The 25262-nt window shown below is 49.3% G+C and overlaps 2 long non-coding RNA genes across 2 annotated transcripts; both read left to right on the forward strand.

Annotated features, from left to right (window-relative positions):
• Positions 1 to 645: 645 nt before the first annotated feature.
• On the forward strand, positions 646 to 15524 carry LOC137463803 (uncharacterized). The gene is made up of 3 exons (XR_010993976.1): positions 646 to 837; positions 10140 to 10185; positions 15455 to 15524. It is a non-coding gene; the product is annotated as an uncharacterized lncRNA (long non-coding RNA).
• A 29-nt stretch (positions 15525 to 15553) lies between these two features.
• On the forward strand, positions 15554 to 24283 carry LOC137463550 (uncharacterized). Its single transcript, XR_010993938.1, has 2 exons — positions 15554 to 16277; positions 23901 to 24283. It is a non-coding gene; the product is annotated as an uncharacterized lncRNA (long non-coding RNA).
• Positions 24284 to 25262: the final 979 nt, after the last annotated feature.

The following is a 25262-nucleotide window of genomic DNA, read 5'->3' on the forward strand; positions in this document are numbered from 1 at the left end:
TGAATCCAAAGCATCACAAGTTACTATTTATATTAACCGGCAGGTTTTTCTCGCAGTCATTTTGTTTAGAGAGCGTTAAACGCAGTTGTGGGTGGGGAAATGTCCTTTTGGTCTTTTATGCATATTTTAAGTTGTGGGCGCAAATTATATTTGCTTTGATTATTACCAGTTTGAATGCATTAATTTGATAGTTATTAAAAATAATGTGGGCTTAATTCTCGGCACCTGCAGAATATCATTTGGTTTGCAAATGAAACAAATTGAAACTCGGCAGAAAATAGGCAGCCCTTGCGTGGTTATCCTGTAATTCTGCTCCAAATTGTGTTTCCTAGGGGCCTGATCCTGCCTGTCCCAGCGATGCTCAGGACTCTGTGCCCTGGGCTGGTTGGGCTGCAGGAACAGGGCCAGGGCTGTAGCAATGTGGAGATGTTATGGATCTGGCTGCTAATATTTGCATCTCTTTTTATTCGTTTTCCTCCCTCGTTCCTTCCTTAAAAGCCACGTGCCCCCGAGCCCCTGGAGAAGAGGAGGTTGGCTTTTTCCTGCTGATGCTGTAGACTCCAGGGGTTGGTTGTTATCTTTGGTTATCTAGCTGTATGAGTGGTGTCGATTCTTCATAAAGCTAGATAACCGAAAGTAAAAATAACCCCATTACACGCCTGAGGAGGATGTGGAGAAGAAAGGAAATTCATCAAAAGGAAGAGGAGGAAAAGAAAAATATTTAAAAAAAAACCAAAAAAAAAAAAAAAAAAAAAAAAAAGAAGAGAAAGGAAATGAGAGGCGGAAAAAATGGGGGAAAAGAAAGACAACTTTCAGAGACTGGAAATAAAACCCGAGGTAGGATTTTTTTTCTTTTTTTTTTTTTTTTTTTTTTTAAGAACCTATTTGCCTCCCGTGATTTTAAGAGTTTACTGATTCTGGGCATGTGAAGAAACCGTCTGTGTTGAGAAAGACAAAGATGTTGCCGCTCTCTCCTCGGCCGTTAACTGTAATTGAATTAACAAAGTAAAACTTCCAATCAGATTATGAATTAGTTAAGTCCAGGACCCAGACTACAGATCAAGGATGAACTTTCATTGCATAACCAGTCGTAGAGCATCAGAGAATCCATAAATCAATACAGATTACTGTGTTGGATTATCTGTTTAATAAAGCAGCAACAGAGCAATGTTTATTAATGGTTGTTTTGCAAATACGAGTGCTGGATTCTTTTTCCTTTTTTCTACCTTCCCTCCCCCCTCTTCCCTATCTGTTATACAGATACATAAATTTTCCTCCCTGACAGCTATAACTTGATATCAGTATTAGAAAGAAGGATATGGTGATTTGTAAAATGGTTTCTTGCAGTTTTCTTTGTTTTTCTTCCCTTGTGTCTCTATCCAAATGCTTTCTTTCTTCTTTTAACCCTTTGTTTACGAAGGTTTCTTTGAATGGACGCAAGATTCTAATTTGGGGATTTACGAGGGAGATTTTATATATATATATCTATATATATATATATATATAAATATTTATATATTTATAAAACTTGTGTGTGGAACCACATGAGACTAATTGGGGAACTTGATTTTGCTTAATTTATCTTCTCTGCAAATTGATGTTGGTTCGTATCCCTCTTTAATGGATTATGCGTCAACCTCTTCCTTATGGAAACAGGGATTTTTTTAAGCTGCTCTACCGTAGATGGAAATTTTGAGTCAAAGAGGTGAACTGGGTGCTTCCCACTTGCTTTTAATAATCAGACTGGGTGCCTGAGATGCCACCTACAAAACACAGCAACCTATTTGGAAAAGTGTCTTGATCTTGCTTAGAAGAACACAATGATCTCATGGTGGATTAAGATAAAATAATATCAGAATGATGATTCCAAGGAGGGAAAAAAAATCCCAAACCAAAAAAGACTTTATAATAATAAAGAGCTAATGTGGGTGATGGCACCTGAACTAATTTTGGAAAGGAGCAATTATAGCTTTGTGACTTTATGAAAACCCTCTTGTGAGAGATGTAGAAATGAGCTGACTTTTGACCTGTGCTGGACCCGCTCGTTCCGCTCATGCGCTCACTGGGATCTTTAAAAACCCAAAAGGGCAGAAGGAACTGTCCCTGGCACTTCGTTCAGGGAAGGGCTGTAGTGTGTGGCGTGAAAGATTTATCCTGCTTGAAATTAATAAACAAGATATTATTCCCGCTCACGCATGCCCCTGTAATTGAGAATAATTTAGTACGTGTGTTAACTGGGAGTTCTGTAGCGATCTGCTTGGGGAAAGCTTAGGGAGAACCTCCTTTCCTTCTTCTCTTGAGGTGCTGCCATTGTCCCTGGTGCTGTTCCTGCAGCCCTTGTTGACAGTGGCAGGGATGTAGGGAAGTTTTTACTGGCTCTTCTTAGATTCCCTGCTCTCTGTTGCCATCCTGCTTCTCCTCCCTGGGGCGAGTGAAGTGCTGTTCTCCTGGCCAGGCGGTTTGTCCCCAGTCAGAGAGGGACATTGCAGAGGACAGGGCAACAGGGAACCAGCTCCAGGAGCTTTGCTCCATGGACAGGGAGAGCACCCTCCAAGGCAGGAGAGACATCCTCCATGGATGCTCACACCCTGCGCGTCTCAGGGTGAAGTTGGGCACCCTTGGCTTTGGTGACAAAGCGGTGACAAAGCTCTCCGCACGGAGCTCTCCTCATTCATCCTTCCCAGGCAGACCGAGCCAGGAGAACTCCTGCTGGTCCAGCTGGCTGGTTGCCACTCCAGCCAGGCTGGTGGTGGATGTGTCTGTGGGCCGATGTCGGCGCCGAGCGGTGGCCCAAGGTCCGGGTGTGAAGGGGCGCGGTGGCTCCACGGCGGACGAGGGACTCTTATTCTGGGTGAGCACAGGGAAGCTGCCATGTGCCATCCACGATTGGCCCGTGGCTTGCTTCAAGGAGGGAGAAAATGCCTTTTCTCCAATCAGGGGCTGGGAGCGGTGCTATGTGAGCATCTTTTGGTGTTCCTGGGTGACCAATCCTGGGCTGTGCGGCGCTGCCATAGGCTGGTTTTGATGGTGTCACTTCTTGGCTGTAACAAAGGCATGAGCAGGAGTCGGGGGGTGCAAACTGGGACAAGGATGAAACTCCTCCAAGAATTTAGCAAACCATGTGTGGAGGGCCTGGAGCCAGGGGCAGGAGGTGCCTGTGCTGGTTGGTGATGGAGAGGGTGGGTTTAAAGCCCACCAGGCCCAAGCTGGCTCTCGGGAGCTTTTGCACCTCATTCCGAGCTGCAAAAAGCTCCCTTTGAAATGTTTGTGACCCCCACTGCCATTCAGGGATGTGGTGACACTGTGGGGCTAAAGCTCCTCCATGTTCATCACCCGTCCCTTTGTGCTCCCAGTCTCGGAGGGAAATGGGAACCAGTTCCAGCCCCCTCATTGTCCCTCAGCCCTTGTTGGATGGGTCCCTGGGGCTTCCTGGTGCCACAAGCTTTGCTGCGGTCTCTGGGTGCTGTCGGAGCGTGTCACTCTTCGGCCGGGTAGAATTTCTTTTTAATCTGAGTTTTTGGTGTGGGGGATAACCATGTCCAGTGGCAGGAGTATCTGTGCAACTGTGAGCTGGGCTCTCTCCAAGGGCTTTGGAATAATCTTGCAAATAGCTGATTTTTAATTTTTTTTTCTCCTTTTCTCCCTGATTTACTCCTGGAGTGCACTAGCAGTAAGCCCTGTGTGTTTGCGTGACATTGATCCAAATTGCAGTTTACATGTGGCCGTTTAAGCTTGCTTGGACACTATGATTTGACTGGTTAACACTCAGCACTGTCTACTCTGCTCTCCCTTCTGGCCACATAACTGCTGGAGACATTAATAGGAGACACACTCGTTCAGGAGCGAGGTATCAGCTCTCCACATCGTTCTCTTGCTTAGCAAGAGTTTAGAATCAGGGGGGAAAAAAAAGGGAGAAAATGCAATACTAATTTTTCCGTGATTCAGTGAGCTGTTGAGGAGAATGAGCCTATACAAATATAATTGTTGGAAATTAATAATTTCACTCAGTGGATCCCCTTTAGCTTCTGTCATTAATGCTTATGTTGGCAGTGCAGAGATGCAGCAGAGCAGTTTGTTGCTGAGGCCAAAGCCTTTTTGCACCGTTCTCATCGTACGAGCGATGCGGGTCGGGGGACAGGCAAAAGGGCAGAAATACTTGTGCTAGTTGGTACTGCCAGTGGAGATGAACTTTTACTTTGTGATGGATAAAATATGTGTATTTTTTACATTTCGTATTTGAAAATTCTCAGCCTGGAATGATGAAAAGTAGCTAAAAAATGTTTTTTTAAAAAAATCATGATTTTATAGTGTTCAAGGAAAACAGACATCTCCCCATGGAGGAAATTTTTTGCAAGCCTTTTACAGTTTTAAACTGAAAACAAAAGGAGGCCCTGATGGCTCCAGCCCTTTGAGGTCTCCCTAGTACATGAAGTGTCCCTTGTCCTCCCAGCACAGTCCCAGGCACCCTGGCTTGGGCAGGTGTGGAATAGCACTGCAGTGCCACCACAAAGAAATCACACCGATACGACAGAAATTTGCATGTATCTATTTAGTTTCGAAATGCACAGATATAATTCCTTCCCACAAGCAGTCGCAGCTGGATTTGGAGGGAGAGGGGATGGTTTTTAGAAATGGTCTCACAGCAGGGCTGGCAGCCAGCGGTGACTTGTTCCCAGCACCAATCCTCAAAGCTCTGCTCTTTTTGGGGTGCCGCATGGCCCAGCTGGCCGAGCTGGGTTTGGGGGGCATCTCTGTGCCAAGGAAAGGGTGAGGGCTCCTGCCACGGGCACTTACAGGGTCAGAAATGCTGATCGAAGCCTCCAGCTGCCGGTCCGGGGCTGAGAGGGGAGCACATCTTTGTGCTGAGAACAGAGTCTTTCCTCTTCAAACAATCAGGGCTTCAAACCCCTGAGCGTTTTCAAGGGAGCGATTTTTATGTCGGGATTATGATAAACCGGCTGAGTGGGCGCGCTAAGCCGCCATAGGAATCAGATCAGGCCCCGCTTTAATTTCAGCAAGTGGCGGTGTGTGGGAACGGAGGCTGGGGTGATGCTCGGAATTAACCGTCTGGGCTCTGGGCCGCGGTGCCCCCGTCTCGGAGCACAGCCTGCAGGAGGGTGGGCAGGATCGTGTTGTCCTTGTCCCCACCGTGCCTTTGCCGACCGGGTCTGGCCGCTGATGCACGCCACTTGGCAAGGTGCTCTGCAGCGCCCTGGGATGGTTTTGGGGTGGCCGGTGCCGATCTCTGTATGGCAGGAAAGGGGATTTCTTGAATTACGCCAGGGTGCGGACGTGCTGCTGGATGCCCAGCAAACGGGGGTGGCTCTCCCGCACCCTGCCCGGGGGAAGCGGGTGACAGTGCCCCGAGGGGGGTACAGCTAGAAGGAAAATGATGAGCTCTGTGGTCCTCGGGCTGCTGGGAGGAGACGGGCGCCAGCGGGCAGGTCGCTCAGATGCAGCCGGTGTGATTGGATGTGAAAGCGGAGCCGCGGCTCTCGCCGCCCGCGCTGGCAGCTCCGCTCTCCCATCGCCGCGGCGGCGGGAGGTTTTGCTGGCCCTGGCTTGTGCTGCCAGCATGCCGGGGGCGCCTAAATATAGTCCTGTGGCCGCATTCCGGATCGCCCGGCGCGATTTTCAGGGACAGATATAGAAAGGGACGTGTGCGTGTGAGTCCCGACACCTCTCGCTGGCCAGAAGGCTGGGGAAGGGTGGAGGCGGCGGGCAGGAGATGCTGCGGGCAAGGCAGTGATGGCCCTGGCTGGTTTTGCAGGAAAAGAGACGGGAAACTTTGTTTTAGGGCCCCGTGCCAGCTGCGGAGAGGGATGCCCCGAATCCTGGGATTAAGGCTGCGGGTGTCCGTGTGTCTGCAAGGCTGATGGGGAGGTCTTGGACCGACACTCTGCTGAATCTGGTTATCAGTGGATCACAGGCTCTTGCTCACTGTATAACTCCAGGATTTATCCTGCTACAGCTGAGGGCAGACTCGGACCTGGCATCTGTAACTGTACAGCTAAAGCTGTGTAATCCTCACCCAGCATCGACGGCCATGGCTTCAGTTTCGACTTTGACAGCCCAGGCTAGGTATAAAAATAATTGTAATTCCACTTCCAGGGGTTTGAATATTGCTGGAGCAGGGACAAAAGGAGTAGTGCCAGGATGCTGGTGCAGGAGGAGGGAGCATCCATGTTGGGTGCATCTGCTGGCTTTAACTGTTTGGTCTCGTGTGATGCATTTTTACAGGCAAGCAGAGGACATGAGGTGGAGCTTGATCTGGGATAGGGAGAAAATGCAGTTCTCAGAAGGGGGAAAAAGTGCTGATTAATAAGTGTCAGGAATGAAAAAGACTGGATACTCATCGGTGGTGGACTGGCCTGGTTTCGAGCCCTGGCTCCAGGGGCTGTTGGCTCATCTTGTGGCCTTGCATTGTTTAGGTCAAGGCAGGTAAATCATGTTTAATTTGACCTTCAGCAGGCTCCTGCCTGCTGGAAGCTCATCTTTTATTGGAAAACAAAACAAAACAAAACAAAACAAAACAAAAAAACCAATCCAAACAAAAAAATCAACAACAACAAAAAACCAAAACAACCAACCAAACAAAAAAACACCAAAAAAAAAAAAAATCCCAACAGAAAACCAACCAAACCGCAAAAGCTTTTCTGGATCGGTGTGTGAGCTCTGGGAAAGGGAAAAGGGTCCTTCAGATCATCTTCACGCTTTTGGAGGCACAGAATGCTCTTTGGGAAAGAGGAAGGGATGTCCCTAAGGAATCTGCTTTGTTTCATCTACCTTTCCCCCTCTGTCTTTTAGTAAATTTCTGCTTGGTTGAGAGAAATTATTTTGGTTGAGTGAAATATCCTGCTTTTGCAGTATTTCATAGGAGTGGATTGTTTTAGGGATTCCCGGCTGAACCAGGCAGGAATGTGTCTGAGCTGAACAACCTTCCTCTGGCATCAGCAGGCACCAGCTGCTTGGGAGGGAAGTGCTTGAAACCCTACAATTATGGGATAATGTATTCCAAGAGAGTTTCTTGGCTTTCCGTTCCTGGGCTGGAGAGTTTATATTCCCTCCCTGATCCTTGTAAAATGTTGCTGAACTTGGATGTTCTTGTCACCTGCTCCTCGATGGTGCTGGGAGCGGGGACAGTCCCGCAGCAGCAATTGGCAGGGGCTTGGCTCTGGGCAGGAGGGGAAAAAGCCAAATTTTCTGGCATTTGCCAATGTGACTCTGCTTGTGGCAGAGGAATCTTATCCTTGAAAAGATCTGGAGGACCACAGCCACGCATAGAGTCAATGGAAAAGCGATGGGGAATTAACAATATGACCTGGATTGTTCAAGGGAATCAGGCACGGAATTCACTCAGGAACTTTGGTTAATCCTGCAGGGCACTGCCAGTATCCAGAGGAGTTTTCTTCCTGCTGGGGCCTGGCCAGAAGGTGCAGAAATTGACCCCTCTGGCTGGGGGGAGGTTTAAGGGTTCGGGACTGGAGAGGGACCATGGAGGACAGGTGGCCCTGGGCCACTGCCCCACTCCACAATTTTGCAGACAAACTCCAGTCCTTGAAGATTTTTCTCTCTTGTTTTCCTTTGTTTTGCCTTCGAAAAACCCCGCTAACAAACACACACACATATCTTTCTTCTTCTTTTTCATGAAAAAAGGCCTTTCCAACATTAAACCCACCCATGTGCAGGAGCAGGCTGGCTGTTTCTGGAGGTAGAGCTTTCCCACGGACATGGGCATCCTCTGGACGCTCTTTGCTGTAGAAAATCCCTGATTTTTGGAGGTGAGGGAGCCGGAGGAAGCCTGTCCGGCCCCTCTGCCCAGCTCGGTTGAGGCTCTGACAGGATCGGGACAAGCTGGCAGAGATTCCAGAGTGAAAGCAAGCTGCCTCCCTCCTCTGGTGCGAGGGATGGCCACGGAGCAGGTTGCCATGGAGAACCGGGATTATTCTGCGCGTGTGTGTACAGGCTGGGGGGGAATATCGTAATTTTTTTTTTTTTTTTTAAACATTTCTGATGGAGTGTGATGCCGTCAGCGGCCGCGCTCACCCGACCTTGGGAGCTGCAACCTCCAACCCCAGCCCCATCCCCTCCTCCCCTCCTGCTGCAGCCCCAGCCCCTCCATCGGACTCTTATCTCCAATAATCCCCCCGTAAGAGGGCTTTCTGCTTGTTATGACACCCAGTGAAAGCGTGGGAGAAAGATCCTTTCTTCGCCCTTGTCCTCCACAGCCAGCCACTAGCCTGAATGGGAGGCTTTTTTGTGTCTCTGTGTGCCTGACTAATTGAGCTGAAGGACTTGCGTCTGGAAGGGCTTGAAAGGGACTTTTGTTGCCACTGCGGAGTTTGTGGAAGGCGAATGAGCCCTGCTTTCTTAGGGAACGCGGGTCCTGGGCAAATTTGACTCTCGAGTGCTCACGCCTCCCAGTTCTTTGGGAAAATAAGGAAAAAAAAAAAAAAAAAAGTGGTGGGATTGGATTTTTTTTGTGTTGTGTGGGGTTTTTTTGGGGTGATTTTTTTTTTAGCACTACTGGCAGCCCCAAGCGTTGGAGAATTGAGTAAAAAAACCCCCCCCCCCAAAAAAAAAAAACCACCAACAAACCACCCTGGCCCGGGGAAGGTTGGTGAGCTGGCTGTGAAAAAAAAGGGCTTGGTGAGATGAGTTAAAACAGGCTAAAAATAACAGTATCAGAAGCCCTCCAAAAATAACAGTATCGAGAGCCTGTGCCTCCTGCAGCTTTTAGGGCATCATAATCCAAAGCCAAATCTTCTCTACGATTCCATGGGAAATTCCTTTGTGGTCCAAGGATGCTTTCCCATCCCATTGCACCCTGAGAGGAGATGAGCACCAGCACAGGACAGTTTAAGTGGCTGCTGTAAAATTTCTCTTTTCCTCTCGGCCTTAACAGGAGTGCCGAAAAGTTGGGTTTCTCCCTTAAAGTGCTTTAATTGGTGTCAGGTGATCCCCAGGCGGCTCCCGGCAGCACCAGTAGCGGTGTGGGCGTGCAGGAAGGAATCTTCCTTCTACCTGTGACAGCTCCAACCTCACATTTTCCTTAAAGCACCCAATATCCTGCTTGGTAGGAAAATCAAGAGGTTTTGTCATAGCAATTTGAGAATTTAAAGGCTCTTTTCCATCGGGAAGTTTGGTTTGGGGCAACTGGTTTGGGTCATCCCTGTTGGTATCTTCTGCTGCACTTTTGTTCCCACCACGAGAATGTGGCTTTTCCATGCGTCCAGGATATTTTCTTGCTGTCTTTGCTAATTTTTTATGATACTGAATTCATTCAAAGACCTTCTCCAGCTTGTCTTTTCCCCATGGTGTGGCTATGCAAAACCTACTAAGTGTCTCTCCTGGAAAACACCCTCTGGCAAGGAGGGAACATGGGGTTTGAGGGGAAAACAGAGCTTTTGAGGCAGAAAATGTCTTGGCATCTGGCAAAGATGGCTTTTAATGTGGCTGGTGGGAGAAATGGGGAAGAACGTAGGGGGTCACTTTGTTCCTGTTGCCTATTTCCCATGGGATTTCCCTTGCATCTCATTGAGAAGCCACTTGAAATGATTGTCCAAAATATATTTTCAACAAATGTATTTCCACTGTAATTTCTCAACACCTCCTCCCCCATCTTCTTCCTTCATCCCAGAGATCTTGCAGGTCCTTCCACACAAGAAATTACTGTGGAAGCTGCCAGGGTCCATTCCATCCCCTGTGTGGCTGAACCCTCACAGGCAAGGGATTAAAATTTATTGAAAGTTGTGTTTTTAAGGAGGTGATGTAGAGGCTGCAAATGCCCACGCCACCTCTTTTCCCACTCTGCACCCAAAGGCTGCAGCTGGGTGTCTTCAGGAGTTTCCCAGGGCCAAAGGGGATGGGGGAAAACCAGAATAAATGGGTTTGAAACAGATGTAGACATGAGTGGTGAAATTTGATAGAGAGGGGAGGTGAAGGCAAAGAGAGCTGAATGAACAGGAGGCCTTCTAAATAATAATAATAAAAAAAATCTCAAAAATTTAAAAAGCACTTTTGGAGATGAAGCCAAACCCTTTTTTCACACAACTCCACTTGGAGTTTTTAAATCCAGCAATTTCTGCACTGCTTCTGCCAACACTTGCTAAACTCAACCTTGGTTTTGTGTCCTGCAGCCCGAGGCCTGTCCTGCCGCAGCTCCGGGGATGCCCACGACACCAGGTATTTGTTCATGCATCCTGCTCCTTACTGTGCCAGGAAATGACAATTTCTGGGTGTTTGGCTGAGGAGGCTGAGGAGTTTGTCCTGTCAGCCCCATGCCAGGACAATGCAGCTGTGTATTGTTTGTGATGAGCAGCTCCCAGCCAGGCCTGGGCATTGCTGCACTCCCCAGCATCCTCCAGCCCTTTTATATATATATATATATTTTTTTTTTTTTTTTTTGTGTGTGTGTGTGTGTTTGTTTATTAGGTTTTTTTTTTTTTTTTTTTTTTTTTAATGTATGCTTCCTAATAACCAATTTAAAAAGAGAAAAATCACCAAATTCCAGTTTTGGAATTATGTGCGAACTTGGAAATTGGGGCTTGGAGTCAAAACAAGATGAGGGGAGCAGAGCAAGGCTCCTGCTCCAATGGGCTGGAGGCCAGAAGATGTAAATAAACCCAAATTACTGGTGCCTTCTTTTTTTTATATTTTTTTCCTTTTCTCTTTTTTCGCTTTTTCTTTTTTCTCTTTTTTTTTTCTTTTTCTCTTTCTCTCCCTCTCTCTCTTTTTTCTCTTTTTCTTTTTTCTCTTTCTTTTTTTTTCCTTTCTCTTTCTCTTTCTCTTTCTCTTTCTCTTTCTCTTTCTCTTTCTCTTTCTCTTTCTCTTCCCTTTCTCTTTCTCTTTCTCTTTTTCTTTTAGTAGAGAAAGGGGTTTGCCAAAGTGCAGACCTCAAGTATATTTTACCCTCTGCAGAGGCCTTATTATGCTGGAACTAGCTTAATTAAATAAAAAGGGTTTATTTTTTTATAACTGACCAGTAGTTCTGGGCTTGTGCATTTCAGAGCACCGCAAAGTGACTCTAAACCAACAATTTTTGTGGTATCTCAAACCAAACCCCTAAAATTTGGGAAATTCTTGTCCTTGCACAGATTATTGCTGCTGCACTTAACACCTTACAGCTCAAATAACAAGAGAATTTGAGCAGATTGGGAAAAAAGATCAAATGTAAAAGGAGGTATAGAAAATAACAGAAATTCAGGAGGGTTTGGAACAGAGAAAGAATAATTCTCAGGCAAAACACAACAATAATCCTAAATTGCTTTATTATTGTGAGTCACTACAATGTTGCTATAAAATATTTAGAATTCTGCCATGCACCTATTTCCCTGTAATATTCATAATTCCTGCAATCCCAGCCTTCAGTGAGCACGAGGTCACTACCTGGAATTTCCTTGTTTCAGTTCCCAGCACTGGGGCCTTCTCATCTTTGGGGCAGGGATGAGGATTCAGGATTTTTCCAAAGGTCTGGAGGAGTGGGGCTCTGATGCCACACACGTTTTGAACGGACTCTGGATATGCCAGGATGCCAGGCAGGTCACAGGGATGTGGATTGGGATCCCAGTGCCACCACTGCCACCCTCTGCTCCTCCCTCCTTCTATCCCTGGAGGACCACGGGCTCACCCAGCACTGGGAGAAATTGGAAATTGTAATTTAAATTTTTTCCTCAATGAAAACACTGGGAAAAAAAAAAAAGAAAAGAAAAAAGAAGAAGAATGGAATCTTGGTGCGTTTTGTGACTTTGTTCCCAGCAGAAGAGCCAAGGCCAGCCCAGTGAGCTGGTTCGAGTGAGCAGCCAAACCCTTGTGGCTGCCAGGACCCTTCACTGCTGCACCACCGGAGGGTTTCACCTTCTGCCAAGAGGGGCCTGCTCCTCTTCTTTCCCTTCCCTTCCTTTTATTTTCTGTCCTTTCCTTTATTTTCTTACCTAATAGTTATTTAATTATAATTTTTGATTTAATTTTTTAATTTTCCTTTTTCTTTATTTTCCTTTTTATTTTCCTTTATAGTGTTCCATTTTCTTTTCATCTCATTTTCCCTTTTTTTGTTGTCCTTGTTGTTGTTTTCCTATTTTTTTTTCCTTTGTTTTCTTTTCCCATTTTAATTTCCATCTTTTCCCCCAATTTCGCGCTTAAGCCTGCTTTGTCTTGTCTCCTGCCGGAACGTTTAACGAAGGGGCAGCCGCTCCCACGCCAGTAGGGTTTTTATTGTTGTTGTTGGTATTTTCCTGATGCTTTGTTCCACCCTCCCCACCTCGGTGCCCATCGAGGGGTGCGGGTCGGGGTGCCCGCGATGGTTGGGGAAGCACAAAGCCCCAAGGAAGACACGAGGGCTCTTGTTATCCGGGGCCGCGCAGGAAAGAGTTAACCCATTAGAAATTCCGAGCCCTTCTTCCGATAGTTAAACCTGATTTGCATGCATTTGCATAATGAATGTCATTTGCATTCTTGGAGGTTGGCTACTTCTGTGGGAAAAGTCAAAGCGGGATTGCGGGGAGGGTGAAGGGGGGTCGGTGAAGAAAGAAGGGAAGATTTTTTTTCCCCGCACCCCCGTGCATCCCTGCCCCTCGCCATCCTCACCCAAACGCTCTTTTCCTTCCCCTCTTTCCCCCCATCTTTCCCCCCTCGAGGCCTTCCTGCCTTCTCCCTTCCGCAGGACGCACAAAGCCAGCCATCGCCCGGCTAGGCCGTGCCGAGACCAGGCGCATCCTCTCCCGCTTGCCCCCCTTCCCCTCCTTTAATTTCTGCCTCTAATTCCATCTTGGCTCCCGTCCCCGGCGCCCTCGCGAGCGGGGGGCTGCGGCCCCGGCCCTCCCCTCCCCGTGGGTGCATGCGTGCTGAGGGGAAGGCAAGGTGGGAGCCACCATTTTAGGCAGCTGCAGTGTAAAATGGCCGATTCCCCTTGGCCGGGCCCAGCCACGCGGGCGGGAGCGTTCCGGCGGCTTCCATCGCGTTCCGGCGGCTTCCGTGGGCTGGGACGGAGCCGCTCGCGGCGCTTCGGGTGCCGCGGCCTCGACACGGGGCCTTCGGCCTCGAGGGGCTCATCCCGGCCCTGCCGGGATTTGGGATTTCCTTTTCCCGCCCTCGCCGGGACGTCGCGGCCACGAAACCCCCCAGCCAACCCACACCCCAAAATCAGCCACTTTTCACCTCATCTCCAGGTTTTGCACCACCAAAGGCAGCTCTATCATCTTTTTTTTTACCGTATTTTTTTAAAAAATTATTGTTCAAAGTACCCTCCGTGCCTCCTGTGGGGCTTGAGGCTCGGCTGCAGAATTTTTTCCTAGATGCACTAGATGACGTTCCATTCTTTGTGTACTGTGATAACATTAGCGAAACAGCTGTTTAATTATTTTTTTTTTTTACCCCTCCTCCTTCTTTTGGACTAGAAAAATTCAATAGCCTCATTTTTTCTGTTGCTGAAACCATTTCATGGCTGTTTAATAAAGGGGGGAAGAAGCAATGCGAAACAAGAGTGACTTCATCCCCTCCCGTGCGCGATGGGCTGAGGCATGAGAGGCTTCGCCTGGTCCAAGTGATCTGTGGGCAAAAAGTTATTGTGCTCAGGTTAATCTGAGGGAGGGGGAAAAAAATCTCTTCACACAACTGGTGGGGTGGGAAGTGATTAATTTTACTGCAGCACCTGAAATATATTGGGGTGTTTTATCTGGAGACCCATTGCAAGAGGTTTGTGGTTTAGGTGAAAATCTTGGTGTTCCATGAGGCCGCGTTTGTTGTTCTTTTTAATTTCTCCCCATCCCTCTGTTGCCATGAGACCTGGAAACTTAAAAGCCTAAATATGCTAAGTGAGTTTAACCCTAGTGTGACGGGAATTTTGAAAGCAGATTAAAACCAACTCTAAATTTATCCCTAGAAGAAAAACAAATCACATTTTTTGCTTGCGGGCTGATGCCAGAGGCCCAGACACACCTGGCTGGGGGCAGCCCCGTGGGGAACGTGGCTGACCTTGGCTCTAGCCTGGTCCCTGGCGGGGTCTGGGAGGTGGGAAGGGGCTGGAGAAGGGGTGGCTGTCACCACTGGAGCCCTTTAGCTGGAGCTGGGAAGGGCGTGCGGCCACGCGCTCCACTCTGCCTGCCAAACGTGCTCAGTCAGGAATGGGAAATACTTCCCTAAAACTGGCAAAAATGCACTAAGGCTCTTAGCTCTGGGGCTAAGCTGCAGCTACTTAGTCCACTTCTCACTGCTTTTATTTATAAACTTCAGGCTGTGCTGGGGGATTTTTTTTTCCCTTCTTTTTTCTGGTTCTTTCCCTGGGATGGGGCACAGGAATGTGTCGGAAGCGGAGCTGGAAGGTGAGGATGGGTCTGGACTCTGCTGCTCTGCTCCCACCAGTGCCACTCACTGGCTTGGCACCACTGAATTTTCATAGGATCAGATTGTCTCTGATTTCTGTGGTGTTAGAGATGATTTAGGGGACTAATGGCCAGCAGAACAAGCTCTTTCTCTGCCCCTTCCTCAGTTAAGCCAGGTCAGTTCTGCACTGGGTATCTAAATCCATGAGTAGTCTGTGAGTAGCCACAGCTGGAGACAGAGAAATCTTAAATTTGCAAACCAAAACCACTACACAGAGTTTATACACATGGAAAGTACATCAAGTGGATATCAATGCATTATTAAAATATAGAAGAATTCTGTAAGGATACTCCAAAGCATCCAAATGGTCAGGGCTGCTCACTTTTGGTATTTTCAAGCAGCGGTGAGCAGTGCTGGAGCTTTGCCACTTGGTTCCTGCTGCATTGAGGGTGGCAGTCACACTGTGCATCCCGAGAGGCTCCTCCTTTGATCCAGGACTCTTCCCTCCATGAGGCTCCGGCTGGGGATGGCTCTCACACCAAAGTGCTCAGGACAGCCAGGATTTTAGGACCAGGACAGCCCCCCCAGCCTCAGGGGGATTTGGGCTTGGGTTTGGCTTTGGGTCTTGGTGGAGCAGTCACTGTCCTGGGCAGGGAGGGAGACCTGGAGAACTCAGCTCCCCAGAAGACAAAGAAAGAATAAAGAAGGTGGTTTTTGACTTAGATTTAGAGGTTTTGGTCCTGCTTGTAGCTTTTGAGTGCTTGGAGTTGGTTTTGCTACACAACTGCAGTTAGATGCTGGCTGGCACCGCAGCTGGCAGGGACAGGGAATGGGACAATGAGAAATTTCACATTTCATGTAATTTCAAATTTCATTTCATTTCAAACAGCCATTTCAAGTTGCCCCACAGAAGACCCTAGCTCCTCTTGCTCCCTACAAGGCTAAGACTCCACAGAGGCATCTCAAGTTAGGAAACCAGCCCAGTTTCAAAGATGCTGAGAGTTTTCCAGACAAATTCTCTCTTCCTCATTCCCCTTTCGTGTCAGGAGTGTGGCTGTAATCTCCCTATCCTGTTGTAATCCAGACAGAGAACAGGGGTCTGACAATTAACATCCTCTTTTCTCTTTCTTGCCAGGCTGGACGTGGGTTCACTCTACCTGCTGCTCGTTTTCTGGCTGATGAATTGTAGGTCTCTGGCCCTGAGAGTTCACTGGGAATATCCTGGTAAGGGAATTTTTTTAAATTTTGGATTTTTTTGAAAGAGTTTCCCTAAACTTACACTGGGTCTGGCACCAGCAGGCTGCCAGGATGGGCTGAGTGTCTCCATGGCAAGTGTGTGGGGACTGGTGAGAGCTCATGGTCACCACGTTGGGGGGGAAAAAGAGGAGCCAAAATTTCTGTGGTCACCAGTACCTTCCTTGCTGACCACTTGGCCCAAAGTCTCAAACATCTGGATTTTTTTCTGTGTTTAACATCTTTTTCTGTGGGTTTGTTAACTCGTAATGCCCAAGCCCTGGGAGAGGTGTCTGTCTCATCCACAGGAACAAACAAAAATAGGGGAGGGAGGGTTACCTGTTAAATGGAAAGGAGATAATAAAGGTGTTTCTGCTGTGTTTGGTTTTAGCTCAGATTGGCTCATCATTATGTGAATCAGGAGTGGGGGTTATATGGAAAACCCCACCCTCCAAAAGCCATGAGCAGCTGCCAGCAGGACCCTCAGCAGAAGCCCCTCACCACGGCTGATCCCACCTCATCTTCCTCCTCCTCTCCCTGCCCTACCCTGGCCTGGAGCATGATGTGGATCCTGATTTACACCAGCGCCTGTCCAGGCTGACCAGGGCTGCTGACCAGGGCTGCTGACCAGCACCAGGGGACACAGCAGCAGCACGGGCACAGACAGGGTGCAGAGGACACCAGGACATGCCCATCCTGCCCACTGCACTGTGGGCCACTCGCTGGTGAGCCCGGGGATGTGGTACCGCTGTGGTGGGTCACACTGGGGCGTGGGGAAGCTGTGTCCCTCAAGGGATGGGGATGGATGGCAGGTAGAGCCCACACCTGTGGGCAGCTGGCCCGAGGAGGAGGCGATGGGCAGGGGAGAGGTGCTGGGAAGGGACAGTGCGTTTATTATCGAGGCGCAGCTGAAGCGGGTGCTTTGCCAGTGGTCAAGTCTGAATCACAAACTCTGCATTGTTTCCGAGTGTGTTCAGCACATTTCCCTTCTCCCCCTCCCTTTCCCTTTCCTCTCCTCTCGCCCTTGCACAAAGCTGTCATTGTGCCGGGGACTTGGTGATGGCAGCGTTGTTATTTGGTCAGAAAAAAATAAAAAAGAAAAAAAAAAAAGAAGGAAAAAAAAAAATAGAAAAGAAAGAAGTGGGGAGGGGGGACCCAACAAGGTGAAGAGGTTTAAATCAGCTTAGCCCAAATGCCAATTAAAAACCAAAGAGGATTAGGCTTGTGATCAGCAGAATAGACAGTCATTGTACCCGGGAGGAGGTTCCCCCTCCCCAGGCCCGACGTGGCGGTGCCGCAGGTTTGGCTGGGATCGGCACCGCTCTGCTCCCTCGGCAGAACGGAGCAGGGCAGGGGCTGGGCACGCACCAAAGCTCTCGGCAGGGCAGAGACAGGTTCCCGGTGCAAAGAACTTTTCTCACATTTTGAAAAGTCCCGCCTTGAGTTCAGCAGAGCAAGGAGAGGTTTCAGCCTCTCTGCCAAGGGGGGTCTGCCTGAAATTGGCTCTTGGGCTGGAGCATCCTTTGGCCAGGGGCTGGTGCAGGGTCCCTGGGGTGAGGTCCTGTCTGGGGGTCTGAGCAGACACTGTCCCCATCTTGCCAGACTCCCACGTGCATCTCAGGTGCTTGTGCTGGCTGAGAGCTCTGCAGCTGTAGGACCCTTGGTCAAACCTTTGCTCCCAAGCAGCTGGTGCATCACCCTCGGCCCCAGGCTGTGGTGACAAAGTGCCGGGACCATCACACGAGTTCTACTCCAGTGGACATGCAGAGAAGACTAGTTCTCTGTTCCATGGCTTACAGATGTGATGTCAGTGCTTTCTGCCTGGTTTAGTCCTCTGCACTGCCCACTAACTTGCTGCTTCCATGGTTTGAAGTGTAAGGTAGCCAGAAGCTGTGGTCCTTGTAGCCCCCTCACCTGTGAGAGGCACCCAGGCTGGGTGAGGTGTGTCTGGGTGACTGCTTGGACTCAGAGTCATGTGGCTCACCCAGTTCTCTCCCAGTATGCTGGTAAACTGGTAAAACTCCAGGAACAGGAAGATGCTCTGCACCATCACAGTAACCGGGATCAGTCTGGCTGTGGCCATTTCATTCCTGACTCTACTGACAGTAGGGCAGTGAAGGAAAATCCCCTGCAGCCAGAACGGCTACACTGGCGTGAAAAGGGTGTTGCCAGAGCAGGAGTGTCCTGATGCCACACTGGGTACTTAAAATGTGTCCTCACTTAAGTAGAAAATGTAATTCTAGACTAACTTTGAGGTTTTGTAAAGGAAAGTTACCAAGTGTAGATGGGCTAAGCAGAGAGAGGTTTAAGAGACATCAGCAACAAGCTCAGGTGGAGCTTGAGCCCCTCCATGTCTGAGTGGGAGTGAGCAGCCTGAGACTCTCCTCTTTTACCCTGGCAGGTGGGGGTGCAAAAAGACCCCCTGCAGTCCTGTGCTGCCTCTTCTCAGTGTCTCTGCAAGGTGGATCCTTTCTGCTAGTGAGGGCCATCTCCTGGCTGAGGTGGCCTTGAAGCTTGGTGGATCCCAGTGTCCTGCTTGGCACGGCATGGCTGTGGTGCAGCCTGGTCCGGCTCCAGCCATCTCCTGGAAAACGCTGAGCTGAGACCTTGCTGCTGCTGCCTCTAAGATGTAAAATGCTCCCAGCCTTGAGACAGGGAGAATCAAAAGGGAGTAGAAGGGCCTTTTCCATCGAGAGCAGAAGGAGGAGAAACCCTCCTGCTTCTGGACCAGGAGCTGCTTCTCCCGGATCCTGGGCACGGCCAGCGCTGGCTGAAGGACCAGAGTCGTGGTGCAACAGGCAGAGGCCTGCGAGGCAGAAAGCAGAAAAGCTGTGGAGCAAAGGAAATGTGCTTTGAGGGGACAGGGAGAGGGTGAAGGGGATGCGGTGGGCTGGGAGGTGCAATGCCTCCACCTCCCCTTCGGCAAGCCCTCGTGCTGTCCCCATGCCCGGGGATGCCCAGCGGCGTGCAGCGAGCGCCCGGGCTGTGGGAGCGGGGGAAGAGGGCAGGATCCGCTGCTTTTTGTTGCTGCCGTGTAATTTATGATATGAGAGAGAGCCATTGTCTGGACCCATCCTGTATTTTTCCGAGGGCTTTGCCTCTCTTCCCAGACCCCCGCTGTGCTCCTGCTACTGTACGGTTGCTATGGGGCTGCTCCCCGTGCCGCGGCTATGCGGGGCAGTGCCGGGGAGGGCTGCCCGCCGCGGCCGGACCCATCTGGAGCCCCGAGCCCGCTGCCGCAGCCCAGCCGCCCGGCGGCCCCGCTGACGTGCCGAGGGCCTGGGAATGGGGCTTTCGGCCCATCCAAGTTCACGGCCACCGGAGGCATTCAGCTGCCGGAGGGGCGGGGGGGGCGGTGGGCAGCGGGATCTGGGGCGTTTGGCTCCATTCTCCCTTCCCTTTCAGCGCCGGCAATGTCCTCGGTGCATACAGATCCCCCGTCCCTTTCTCCTCCTGACAAGTGCGCACATAAATAAATTACCCCACCGGGCGAGTGTGGAACAATCTGTCCCCTAAATTCTATTCATCGCCAGACAGGACTCATTATTCCCCCGATTAAAGCCGCTGGAGTAGCTTGCAAGGGTTACAGTTACTCTGTCAAACTGTAAATAAGACACTAAAAATAAAGGGCGCTGGTGAGAGAAGGGGGAAAGGGAAGCCAGACTAATGCCTGCTGCTAGGGAAACCGAATGAATCCCTAATGACGCCTGTGTACAAACTGCAAATAATGAAGGAAAAGTGACAAACAGACCTCAGCCAGGCTGTGGCGAGGTCTTCGCTCTGTGATGGCAGTGGGGACCAGCTCACCGCTTCCTCCAGGGACAGCCAGCAGGAGAGCTGGACCCCCTTGCACACTTCTCTGAGTAGAGCATTTAAGCCTTGTCCTTCTCTTGCAGGAAGGTTTAGCTCTTGTGGGTGTGTTTATTTTTCAGTCACAGAACCCACCTGTGCCTGAGCCCACGTTTTGAGGTTGTAGAGAAAAAAGTCCATTGCCTGTGGTCTCAGAGCAGCAGCCCCCAAAGTTTAGTTTGTGCTCTGCTGTTAGAAGAGCTTGGAGCTGTGACCTAGGACAGGGCTTGGACCAGGGGGGTTAAATCCATCCTTCTGCCCAGAGCCCTGAGGGGTGCAGCCCGGGCTCCTTCCCACCGGCAGCAGGTCATCACTGTCATGGCTGAGATGGAGATGCAGGGCTGAGTCCCAGGTCTGAGCAGCCTGTGTCTGCTCCTCCCTGCTGCCTGTGCCATGATAGATCACAGGGGAGGCTGTGTCCAGCCCTAGAAAGCCTCTTTGGATAAAATACAGCTCCTTCCTGGCAGGTCTCTTGCCAGCCAGCAAAGACAGGAATATTTGCCTTGCAGCAGATCCTTTTTCTCCTTTGATATCTTAGAGCTGAAGAAATGAGGCAAAAAAAAAAAAAAAAAATCAGCTATAGGCTTGTTGTGGGTGTTTCTCAGTTCCAGAGGGACTGAAATGTGAGAGTTTTATTTCAGGTCCTGTTTGAACTATTCCCACCACCCGCAGTGGGTGAAATACTGGAGTTCTCTGTGTCGCTTGGGGAAATATTTTGATTCACGCCCCCAAGCATGTAAAAGACAGAGAAAAGACAGCTCTGAGCTGTGCCCCTCCGGGTGGATTCTTGCTCTCCAAAGGAGAGCTCCCAGCAGGGAAGGTCCTGCTAGGGCCATGCAGTCCTTGGGACCCAGAGCAGACCAGGCTGTGACCAGGCTGGCCACTGAGCCCTGATCCCCCAGCTCTGTGTGGATGCCTCAGTGCACTCCCATCCTCCTACAGAGCCCAGCAGTGCTGGGGCCTCTCTGGAGCCTGATCTCCACCAAGGAAGGGCACAGCCAAGAGCAGGGGGAGCAGCAGGTGCTGATGATCCCTGCCCTGTGGGTGCTGTTCAGCACGGCACCCACCTGTTCTCCCAGCAGCAGCAGAATTGCAAGGGGCCTCATGCAGGCAGAGGGCTTTTTAGAGACAAGTTATGCTTCTACAAGGCTCAGACATCTTAAAAGGGATTTTTCAGACCAGCCAAGCTAGTCTGGAGCCCAGTTGCATTTCCCAGTCAGGTCAAACCAAGGCTTAGCAGATTTCTTTCCCTTCTGTCTTAGGGGAAACAAACCCTTTTCACCCACAATTCCTGTCTGTGAGGCCTCATGACTCCAAAGCAGCATTCCTGGGACATTCCTGATGCCATGGTATGTGCAGAATTTCAAACAGAGGCTCATGGCTCCACACCTCCATGTGCTTTCCCTGCTGGACTCAATGATTTGGAAGAAGCTCCAGGATGGAGCAGGAGATTCATTATTGCCATTGGTAATAATCGGTATTGCCATTGCCAATGGTGGTGTCTGTGCAGCTCCTACAGCCCCAGGTGGGTGTGTGCAGGTGCTGATGAAGGAAGAGCTGTGCTCCCGTCCCTCCCCTGCAACACTTACCATCTTAGCTGGAAAAAGAGCAATTTGGAAAATGTCTCATAACCAGCCAGACCTGAGCAAGTCAAACCCATACCTGGGTTTTCCTGGTGCTCCTCAGCCACGGAAATTGGGCAGCTCTTCACCATATCTGCTCCCTGGAGTTTACCTTTTGAAGAGTTTTGGGCTTAGGGAACCTCATGGTATCCTGGGAGAGAGCTTTGGGGTTTTGCTCCCTTATCAGGAAAGTCTTTGCTTGCAGACTCAGGCGCTGGGAGCAGCATCGGGGCCAGGGATGCAATTGGGAATACTCAGATCTGCTTGAGACCACACCAGGGATGGCAAAAAGGAACTTACTTGCCTTTTGCTGCCTGAACCTCTTGGGTCACGTTTTCCAAGGTTTCTGTCAACCTGTAAAAATAGGATTATCACGAGTTTTTAATGGAATCTGTGATTCCCCTCCATGTGAATCACCCAGTGCCAGAAACTCAAGCTTTACCATGGTGTTTGAGGAGACTGGCGGTTGTTGGCCTTTGGGCAAACCCATCCAACCAGATTTGTCCTGGGACTCCTCCATTTTAGATATCTTCATAGCACTTCTGAGAAGATCTCGTGCCTCCTTTCATTTCTTCAAGACACCTGACTGTGCTTTCTCACCCATCCATGGATGTCATCTGGATGTGTCCATGAACCAGAAGCTGGCAGCTCGCTCTTGGACCTTCAGAGCTGGCTCAGCAAGGTCCGAAGGGCCGTGTTTCAGTCACAGCCCTGTCAGTCCCCTTTCCTTTTCAAGGATTAGGATGAGGCAAATACCTTCAGTCTGGTTTAATCTTCAGTACCTGATTCTGCAGGAGTCTGCCGGCACACGCGTAGCGCACTCACATCTCAGTAATAGCCAGGTAACTCGCAGGGCTAAATCACTCCGGGTTTTTTTTCATTACAACCTCCTTTTAAAGCACATTTAAATGCTTCCCCGCAGGCTCATGTGAGGGCTGTTAAGGGCTTCATTTGAATAAATAAGGGCATAGGTAGAGGAGGAACATCACCACATCCCCCTGGAAACCCAGCACCAGCCATGGCAGCAGTGGGCTGGTGGCGAAGGGCCTCGATGTTATATATTCCATAAAGTAGAGTAATTAAGTATTACTAGTTTTGATGACTTCAAACAGAGTGACTCCAGGAAATAAGCCCCTTCTTTATAATTAGTGGGATTTCCTCTGCATCAAACGGAGAGATTGATTCTTTAATCTGCTCACATGCTTTTGATTTGGTCTTTCAGCTGCTTGTACCAACTGCTTCTACTCCCTGCTCTTGCCGATAAAACCTTGCAAAGGAGATTTTAGGAAGGCATGACCTGAGTTGAGGTCCAGGATTTTCTTTGTATGTGGCTGTTTTGTGAATTCCTAATTTGCCAGAGATGATGATCATGATGATAACAATAATAAAAAAATAACACAAATAATGGCTTTTAAACACCCACCTATGTTTAGGTCAAATAATTGTGGTTTGGGGTTTTGTTTATTGTCTTCTCAGCACACCTCTTAGCTCTGGCTCATACTTTTTAACACCTGAAAAGGTAATTTTGGCTTCCTGTCTGCAGGTGAGCTGACCCAGGTCGGGTTCACTGCATAATGTTGCTCTTGTAAGAGCACACACGTAACACCAGGTCTGCTGGCATTCCAAGGGCTCCACTGAAGTTAGGGCTGGAGCTGTGCAGAAGGTCTTTGGAATGTTTCAGGTGTTGGACCTGATTTTGTACTAAACACAGGAACTTGGGAAGCTCTGTCTGAAATGAAACTGATTGTGGCTGCCCCATCCCTGGAAGTGTCCAAGGCCAGGTTGGACACAGCAGAGGGTAGAATGAGATGAGCTTTAAGGTCCCTTCCAATCCAAACCATTCCACAATTCTATGAAAATCCTTGCAAATGTTGCTGTTTTCCAGATGAAGAGTTGAGGAGGGAGTGGGAACTTGGCCCCTGCAAGTGCAAGAAGCTGCTGGTGAGCAACCATCTCCTTGTGGGCATCTCCATGGGGTCAGTGGCACCACATCAGTCATGTTGGAAACGTGGGCTGGGGTCTGTGCTGGTTCCAGGCGTGGCCTAAACCTCCCATGTGCTCCTCCCACCTCCAAAGCAGCTCAGACCTTGAATCATCTCAGCAAACAGCCCCCGGCTGGGTTTTCTTCCAGCATGTGAGGTTCTTCTGAGACTGCTGAGGAGATAAAAAAAGGGGGGAAAAGGGACTATGCTGCTTTCCATCCACCTTTTGATGCTGTTGGAAATGTGCAGGGTGAGCAAGAGAGGCTTGTGGGCCTCATGTGCATCCCAGAGGATGAAAATGAGAGGATGAAAATGAGAGGACAAAGTTTTGGCAGCTGTAGGGCAGGGACTGGCACAGCTCTTGGTGTGTCACCCACAAACAAGGTGGGAAGGGCAAACGGGGCCTTGGCCACCCCTGGCCGGTGGCTCCAGCCTGCAGGGAGGACTGTGGGGAGGGGATGGATTCTCCTGGGCTCACCTGGAGCCGGAGCAGAAGCAGGAATGCTGCGAGCAGTGGTTGGTATGCCCTGCACAAGCCTCTCGCGTCTGGAGCGGTGTCGAACACAGATCGTATAATTAGGGACCCAGTGAATACGTAACTGTACATTATGCAAATAGTGATCAAAATCACTGTTTTCAGCAGAAATGCCTGAAGATCAAGACAGAAGCTTCATGCAACCTTAATTTAATCTGGTCCTGCAGGAGTGGGGAGGTCTGATGGATGACCCAACCTTGTGCCTGCCCGTGTTTAGCAAGGCTGGGGTGGGAGGTGGGGGGAGGAGTGCTGGAGCATGCTAAGCAAGGGGGAAATGGCACTGAAATCATGTTAGCAAACAGGGAAAAAGGGCAGAATGGGCTGATGTTTACAGTAATTTTATTTTTCTTTTAATTTCAGGTGAAGAATATAAGTCTGGAAGAATAGGAAAAAAATTTAAAAAAAAGAAGAAAAGAAAGAAAAAGAGTCTCCAACCCCAGGAAATCTGTGTTAATTGCTTATGAATGTCTCTGTCTAAAAAATTATCGAATTGATGTTGTCGTGCTTTTTTTTGACAGCCTGTCTGTTACATTTTTTTAAAATATTCATGCACTGAAATCTAATTACTAGGCAAATTTAATGATAATGAAATGAAGGCACTTTAGCAGAAAGCATAGGGCCTTGTTAATGTTTTCTCAGCCTCTGTCTTGTTCATATTTTTAAAATTATTTTTTTTACAACTGTCTTTCTTGCATATGAAAAAAAAAAAAGATTGCTGAAAATAAAACTCAGATTGCCAGTAATGTTTGTGGTGGTTCTGTTTGCAATGATGGGGAATTTGCAAGGTGATTAAAGGTGTTTTGCAAAAATCAAATGAGCCTAACCTAATCAGATAAGGCAGATGAAATATTATTATTAGAGGGGTAACATTAAGAGCATGCCTGGAGGCATTAGCAAAGATGGAGCGTCTCGTGCACTGTGCAGGACCAACAACAGCCTTGCCATCCTCTGGGCCCCTGCAGCCACTTTGCAGGGCACAGGACTTGTCTGTGCTCTCCCTAAGCCAGGCCTGGATGGTTGGAGGATGGATGAGATGATTGGAGGATGGATGTGGTGGTTGGAGGATGGGTGTGGTGGTCGGAGGATGGTTGTGATCGTTGGAGGATGGATGTGATGGTTGCAGGACACATGTGTTCATTGGAGGATGGATATGATCATTGGAGGATGCCCATGATGGCTGGAGGATGCCCACGATGGTTGGAGGATGGTTGTGATGGTTGGAGAATGGATGTGGTGGTTGGAGGATGGTTGTGATGGTTGGAGGATGGTTGTGATGGTTGGAGGATGGATGAGATGGTTGGAGGATGCACACAATGGTTGGAGGATGGTTGTGATGGCTGGAGGATGGTTGTGGTGGTTGGAGGATGGGTGTGGTGGTTGGAGGATGGATGTGATGGTTGCAGGACACATGTGTTCATTGGAGGATGGATATGATCGTTGGAGGATGCCCATGATGGCTGGAGGATGCCCACGATGGTTGGAGGATGGTTGTGATGGTTGGAGGATGGTTGTGATGGTTGGAGGATGGATGAGATGGTTGGAGGACACATGTGTTCATTGGAGGATGGATATGATCGTTGGAGGATGCCCATGATGGCTGGAGGATGCCCACGGTGGTTGGAGGATGGTTGTGATGGTTGGAGGATGGTTGTGATGGTTGGAGGATGGATGAGATGATTGGAGAGTGGTTGTGATGGTTGGAGGTTGGATGTGATGGTTGGA

Source organism: Anomalospiza imberbis, chromosome 29, assembly GCF_031753505.1.
Source record: "Anomalospiza imberbis isolate Cuckoo-Finch-1a 21T00152 chromosome 29, ASM3175350v1, whole genome shotgun sequence".
In the NCBI taxonomy this organism is placed as follows: Eukaryota; Metazoa; Chordata; class Aves; order Passeriformes; family Viduidae; genus Anomalospiza; species Anomalospiza imberbis.